Genomic DNA, 6,871 nt, shown 5'->3' on the forward strand with positions numbered 1-6,871 from the left:
GAACAGCAAGGACCTTATCACATTTTGACTTGCTCTACCCCCTTCCCTTTCTGCCCAGTTCCACAACAACCTTTACAAAGAGCAGCCTTGCATCCATGGTAACAATGAAACCAAGCAGCCTAGTAGCTCCTAGAGGTGACAAAACTGGGTTAGAAGATCTTCAGAAAGCTTAATCCCATGTATTTTATCTGTCTGGCAGCTCCCTGAAAAAGATCTATTAGTAACAGAGATTCTCTTTTTTCACTTGATTCAGTGGGGAAAGCCTTATCTCCCCCCCCCCCCCCACACCCCGACACTTGTTGGAAACAATTGCTTAACATCAAAGCAGTTGGGGCAAACAAGATGGCAGCCTAAAAGCTAAAAAGAAGATCTGGAAAATGACATTTCATAGTTGTATTTTGAAAGCTACAAAATATTCTTGGGGATCTACACAGCCCATGCATCTGAAGGATTTTGTGCGTGCTCAAGAAGACCTGAGAAAGCCCTAATCTCTCACCAGTGATGGGATTAAGAAGGTTGATGGACTCACCCAGATTTCACCCGTGGTTGAATTAAAGTTCTGAACATGCAGGAACTGAAGGCTAAGACACAGTTTTTAAAGTGCTTGAATGTTGAAGGCATGTTTCAATACACATGCGACACACAGCCCCTCTGAAAAGAGTAGGAAACATTGTTTCAGGAAAGATGGATTTAAAGACAATCATTTTCTGACTAGCAAGCTAAATGAGCCATGACTTCAGTGACTGCACATGGCAGAGAATATAGACCTTGAATAATTATTACAAGCAAGTTGCAAAATAAACAGAATAAACAATAACAAATAGCAACAACAGCATTTCTGGGGAAGATGGGGAATTTTATTTCCACAATAGTCACATTATAAAATGTCCAGTTTAAAAAAAAAATGGTATAAGAGGCAATAGGAAAGGATATATCACACATAGGGAATAATACAGTTAATAGAAACTGCCTGGGAAAGTTTAAATGTTAGACTTACTAAACAAAGACTTTGAATTAACTCTTCTACATATGTTTTTTTAAAATATTTTAAGTCCCTACATCTATAGAATGAAAGGAAAGTTTGGGGATACTATGTCACCAAATAAAATATAGAAATAAAAAGAAATAAAATAAATGAACAAAATAGAATTTCTGGAGTTTAAAACTAAAGTAATTGAAATGAAAAATTTACTAGAAACACTCAACAGATTAGTGTGGGTAGAAGAAAGAATTTGTGAACTTAAAGGTAAATAAATTGAAATTAGCCTGTATGAAGTGCTGAAAGAAAAAAAAAATGAATGAAAATAAAAAAAAACCTCACAGATATGTGGGACAAAACTAGCATATGTATAATGAGAGTTAAGGAAGTGGGGAGAGGAAAGGGGGCAGAAAAAAATTGAAAGAATAAGGCATAAAAGTTCTCAAATTTGATAAAAATGATAATTCCAAGTATTAATTGCATGAATATTTGTCATATAGCACATATAAATCTGTAGGAACAAAAAGATATGATGTACCTACTTAACCATTCTCACTGCAATGGATAGATAGGACATTTGTGTACATTACTAAATCAAAGTTGCTTTATCTTAATGTATAATTTATTGGCAAAAATCTACCAAAAGTATTTTAATTGACATATTGATTTTATTAAAAACAATGTATGTTAGATTTCTTATCACTTAGTTTTTAGCCTTATATAAATTATTTTTTACTTCACAGTCCTTTAAAAATGTAGAATAAGGCTATTCCAGAAGGATAGTATAAGTGGCATATTCACCTATATAACTTCTCTGGGACTTAAAAATTTTAAGTCAGAATCATGATACTTCACAATGGTAATAACTGTTCATTCAACAATTATTTATTACATATATATAGTGTGTTCTATATTAGGAATATAATAAGACATCTAGTTTTAAACTATGTATATTAATGTATTTAAATTTTCCAAGCACCATAAGAAGTAGACACTATTATTATTATCCATTCAGCAAATGATAATGTTGAGTCATAAAGAGTATAAATAGTTTGTGAAAAATCATGTAGCACTTAGAATCATCAATGTTTTCACTGATGTTAGTGGAATTGGGAAAGTCTTGGATTCAAAGTCAGATTATGATTTTGAATTCCACTAACATCAGTGAAAACATGAGTTCAGGATTTGAACCTACATAATCTGACTTTGAATCCAAGACCTTCCCAATTCCACTAACATCAGTGAAAACATTCAGTGTTTCATCTTATAGGCATTAATGTGATAGTTGCCATTAAATACTTGAAGAGCACATAGGTGGGATTGCTAACCTAACATTTAACATGATGGTACATTTTTTAAAGAAAACTCCTGATGAGGGATATTTTATGACTTTAAGGTGCTAGGAAGACACAGGCAGAAAAGATACAACAGTTAAGCCTGAGATGCAGAGAGAAAATCAGGAATCTGAGAATTCATGATGACCTTTAAAAGTACTAAATTAGATAACATTATAATTAAAACTGTGAAAAGTGTGATGCCATCAAAATTAGAGTAACTATGATAGAACTTTGTATGTTAGGTTAATAAGTTTAGATTTGTGCTGAGTGCGATGGATAATAAATGAGTACAAAGGAAACTATGTTCAAATTTGGATTTTAAGAAAATTTACTCTAGACAGCTGGAGGCAGTGGTGGTAATTGGTATGGATGGTTTCCAACCATGGTAACGCCTCCAAATTCTTCCTTCTTCTAGCCACAGCTCTTAGGAAACAAAAGAAATTTTGCATCTGCTGTCTCCTCTAGAAATGGCCAATGTGCTCTGTAACAGAGCCAAAGCAATTTATGATCTTCCAGGATTTTGGTCTTTAGTTAAAATTGTTGTCAATCTAAAGCCTTTTTAACTGCAGGATTTTCAGTTTCTAATGAGTCTCATGTAACCACTGCACCTCCTTATGTATGCTCTTGAACAATATGGTTTGAGAGCATAGGTTTTCACTGTCACCTCATTGGGACCATGTCACAGAAGAATAGCCAGGTTTATATAACTTCACCTGATGTTTAGCAGAACCTTTATGAAGTGAAAGACATATGTTTGCAATGTCACAATATGTGAATGAATTTCAGGGTGACCATCTATCTATTGAACAAGAAATTAACAGTGCATAAACATACTTAGAAAGTGCCAAAGTAGAGTGCACAATCCAAACATGTCCAGAATTACTGCTAAGGTGTTTTCAATCACTGTTTCCAGAAGTGGCCTCCAACAAACTAATGATTCTTATCTAATGCAGAAAACTAAGAATGATATGACTTCAAATAGCTTCAAATAGCGAGGAGGTAAATAATAAAAGAGAAGCGCTCTTAGAAATGTTCATCAGTGGTCTTAGGGAAATATGCAACACTCTTTGAGCCAAAAGCTATATGGCTATATGGCTGACTTTATTGACCCATCATTGGTTTTGTATTTTTTGGATCAGACACAGTGGGACAAAAATAGGTTTATATTTGTTCCCATGGAAAATAATATAATAATTAATAACACAAGAATAAAGTGTGTGTTTTGTGTACTCATAACTGTAAACATACTTTTGCCCCATCCTGTATACAAACACTCTTGAACAGATAAATGCTATCAACATTTAGGATTCTCTTTTGATGATCTTGGCTGGGTAAAGTGATTCATCAGAGTCTCTGGGGTACCCACAGTGTTGTAGGAGCTATCTTCACAAATTCAACAGCAGACAGCCATATTATTAAAAAATTAAACGGCAACCAGCAGCAATGCCAATTTATTTGCTATACCATTTGTACTTAACATTTGGGTTGCTCCATAAACATTTGGGTTGATCTATAAATACCTATATAAAGAATGTTTGGTCATTAATTTAGCCAATTTTTTAAACATTTAACTGTTACTAATGACTTTGTCAAATTATTTTTTAAAATTATTATATACTTCCATAATTTGAATGGATTGGAATATATTTATAGCTTGAAATTCCTAACCTCTTTGATTATGGATCTACGATAGTAAGACCACTTAAAAATTATCAACTATATTATTGAAATATAATGCTATCTTTATATGTTTGAAGCATTTATTCATATGTAAACACATACCTGACATTCTTAGAAGTTTCTGGTTTCATATTTATTGAGCTTTCAGAGTACCTCAGTTTATTACTGCCAGTTGTATATGGGCATTTGCAAGTAAACAATTACTGTATTAAAATTAATTACTTGTTTTCATTAATGAATAGCTATAAGACTGATACTCAGTGTTTCTGTTTGATTTAAAGGCTGATTTTCAAAAACCTATGTACCATTACTTCAAACATAAGTTTACTTGTATCACCAGAAAAGTAGCCTATGGCCATCAATGCAAAATAGTTCTCAGCTGAAAGAATTATTCCCAATTATAATACCCTTCCTATACTAATATCGTAGTTATTTTCAGAGTGCACCATGCTCACCTCAAGGTTTCTATGCAAATAAATTACAGAAAGAATTGGAGATAACCCTGTCACATCATCACAAGTATCCATGGCAAAGACACTAGAAAATGCAGAGTGGACCCTAATACCAGTGGAGGATCCTGTTTTTCCTGCACTAGACCTGAAACTATGGTGACTGTGGCACTCTGACACATGCTGTGAGGAGCATAGAATCTGTAAGGGAGAGCAAAGAAATGGATTGGCCAGGCCTAACTTGCTTACTACAGGGGACTTGCATTGACGGTAGGCTCAGCGCAACTGAGTGTAACTCATCCTTGAGGAAAAAAGAACAAGGAAGGAGCTATATATTATAATATTTCATGAGTCAAATATCTGTTTCCCCTTCTTTAGAAAGAAATACATTGGAAAGTTGGAGCCTTTCGCTTTTGGGTGACATCATATTTGATCAGCCTTCACGTTGGAAGCAATACCTTCTGGACATGTCATAAAGTCTCATTGACCTTAGGATACAGTTCAGTATTGCTATTCTACTTACTATAAATTAGCTGGATGAAGGTTAAGGAAAAAATTGAAAGTGAACTAGGCTTTCTGTTTGGGAACTATGAGGGGGGATATGGCTGCCTTTTGTGAATATTCCTCAGAATGTTACTCTGAGAGTACCTGGACTTCAATTTTTAATCCCTGAATATCCTTTCCCCTTCTACAAAAAATACATCCAGAGCCACTGAAAGAAGTGTCGTGCTTGAAGGGATATAATCTGAAGTAATTCAAGTATCTCTTACTGGAAGATGGTTAAGGAAGTATTATACTATTTCTATAGTTTTGGAAAACAAGTTTAGTCATTAGGGGTAGAAAAAGCATTATTCACATTGTCATCAAACCAAATGAAATGCCTCTTATTTCACTTGAATATTTGTATGTTCTTAGATACTTTCACATTTTGTGTTCTTTTCTGTTGCAAAGACGTACTATTGTTTTTCCCTTTGGAATATGATGGTAAAGGTGTTATTCTGTGGAATGTAAAGTGGGAGAAGGTACTTTCATATTTTAGTCCCTCCCCCAGTTTTGCTCTTATTGCCAGAATGTAGAGTCAACCAGGACTGCAGAAGCTATTAATTATGTTGGCATTATTTTGGGATTATTTCACTGTGCAAAGGGATATATCTCAGGCCTCTATAAATATTAATGTAACATAGGAAATTTTAAATTAACATAAATTAATGTCTCCAAATTCTCTTGGTCTTGCATTATTGAGCCTCATATCATCTGTGTTGTTACTCTGGATGACATTCTAGCCTATTTTGGTTATATATTCCGTACCCCAAACCTCTATCCTATGATACAGTGGAATTTATGTGCTATAATAGAACTGCAGTACTGAAAATGAAAAATTACATTCACTTTTTCCCTTCCTTTCCTTCTTTAGCCAAAAGAAAGCCTACATATTTCTGTTCTGAATTCCAAGTACAACACTGTGGTTTTTTAATTGGCTAGAAAGTGCAATTATGAAACATTATGATAGTATCAATGAATAATTGGAAAGTCAAGCAGAATTAACCTCCATCCTAATCACATTCATGAGATATTACACATTTGCCCTATTATGCCAGAAACCAAATATCTAGGAGGTTACTATATTAATTGTTCTATGAAACCATTAAAATTTCAATCTTTTAATATTTGTATTTTATGTGAGGAAATAAAAAAAGGTGCAGAGGTATAGAAATAGTCATAAATAAAGCATTCAATTGAACAGGACATCAAAATAATGTTAAAAAACTGCATGTATACAGGAAAGCAAGAAGCACAAAAAGAATGGTTATAGATGAGGAGTACATAAAATTTATTTGCCTTATTTTGGGAAAGTTCATCATTTCTCAAATCACTTTATAAATGTATTCTAAAGGGATTACCAAATGTTGTATTTCTGAAAAATTTTTTCTACCACTGCTGTGATTATACAGTGATTTAAAAAAACAACAAACAATCTGCAGATCTTATGACAATTCATTAGGAATGAAAGGATATTAAAAAAAAAAAGGAAGGGAAACAAACAAACAAAAAACACACTGCCATGCCTTTACCAAATCACAAAGCAGTAGGTAAGAAAAATCTCTCTACTTATCAATTCCATACTGCTCCTAATATCATTGTCAAGCTTTTCAAGCTGTTTGACAAACAAACAGTATTGTGACTTCTCAGCGAGGCAGCCAAGATAATATTCAGAACGAATGCACTTTCTAACCCTCACAGCAGTGCACTCAAGTAGAAAATCATTAGATTTTAAAGGCATACTATATTTTGTAATGATTCCAAGGTTAAAGAAACTGTAAGAGCTGAATAAATGTCTTCAAACAATTACACCCTTGCAAACAACTTTTAAATAATGGCTTCACACTTAAATTCTGAAGTTTGAAAGTAATCCTATATAATAAAAG

The 6,871-nt window shown here is 33.5% G+C and overlaps 1 pseudogene; it reads left to right on the top strand.

Annotated features, from left to right (window-relative positions):
- The first annotated feature begins 2,746 nt into the window (after positions 1 to 2,746).
- Positions 2,747 to 3,793, top strand: LOC118729725 (annotated as a pseudogene).
- The last annotated feature ends 3,078 nt before the right edge of the window (positions 3,794 to 6,871 follow it).

This window comes from Pipistrellus kuhlii, unplaced genomic scaffold, assembly GCF_014108245.1.
Source record: "Pipistrellus kuhlii isolate mPipKuh1 unplaced genomic scaffold, mPipKuh1.p scaffold_m20_p_3, whole genome shotgun sequence".
Classification (NCBI taxonomy): Eukaryota; Metazoa; Chordata; class Mammalia; order Chiroptera; family Vespertilionidae; genus Pipistrellus; species Pipistrellus kuhlii.